Below are 786 nucleotides of genomic sequence, written 5' to 3'. Positions count from 1 at the left end.
CAGTCGAGCCTCGGATGCCAAGCAAACCCCTGCCTCCAGCACCCCACCCTGTGGAACGCTTTTTGTTTCAACTACTTCATAGAAGCCGCTTTCTCGAGTACCACCACCAGCTTCTGGACTGAGGACCCAGATGGCCACGGTGACAGCCTCACTCACCAGTTCACATGTTTGCTCCATTTTGGGCCCGCTGGGATGCTCACCGTGTTCGAGGCTGTCCCTGTGGTTCGGTCCTCTTCTGCCTCATCTACAGCAGCATATGTGTGGAGAGGGCACATCAAAGCATGAGATGCCTTCTTGACCAGAAGTCTACATGGACTGCTCACACACACACACACCAAAACAAACCAAACACCAACATACATTCTTTCCGGCCTTCAGTGACCACCTCCTTGCCCAGTTCCTATTTCCGAAGAAAATTGTAAGTCAGTAAGATACACCTTTAGTGATACCAATGATTAAACGTGGACTGTCATCTTCCAACAGAGGAACTATGGTGCAAAGCCATGTAATCACAGGTAGATTTTACTTCAAAGAACCAAGAGCTAAGTGACATTGATTTGCAGCTTGGAATCCAGTTCCTTCTTATGAAAACCCAGTTAGTACTCCTCCACTTCCAAATGCCTTTCGGGGGGCGTGGAGGATGCATGGCGTTCAGAACAGCCTGGGAGCCTGAGGGAAGCCTCGCTGGTGTAGCTAGGGGGTCCCCTCCTTGGGCCGCCGCATCAGGGGCCGGGCTCCGGGTGCCAGGGGGGAATGAGCCTCAGTGCGTGTTTCCTCCACGGCCGT

This window comes from Myotis davidii, unplaced genomic scaffold (assembly GCF_000327345.1).
Source record: "Myotis davidii unplaced genomic scaffold, ASM32734v1 scaffold181, whole genome shotgun sequence".
Lineage (NCBI taxonomy): Eukaryota > Metazoa > Chordata > Mammalia > Chiroptera > Vespertilionidae > Myotis > Myotis davidii.
Note: the sequence above shows the minus strand (reverse complement) of the source record.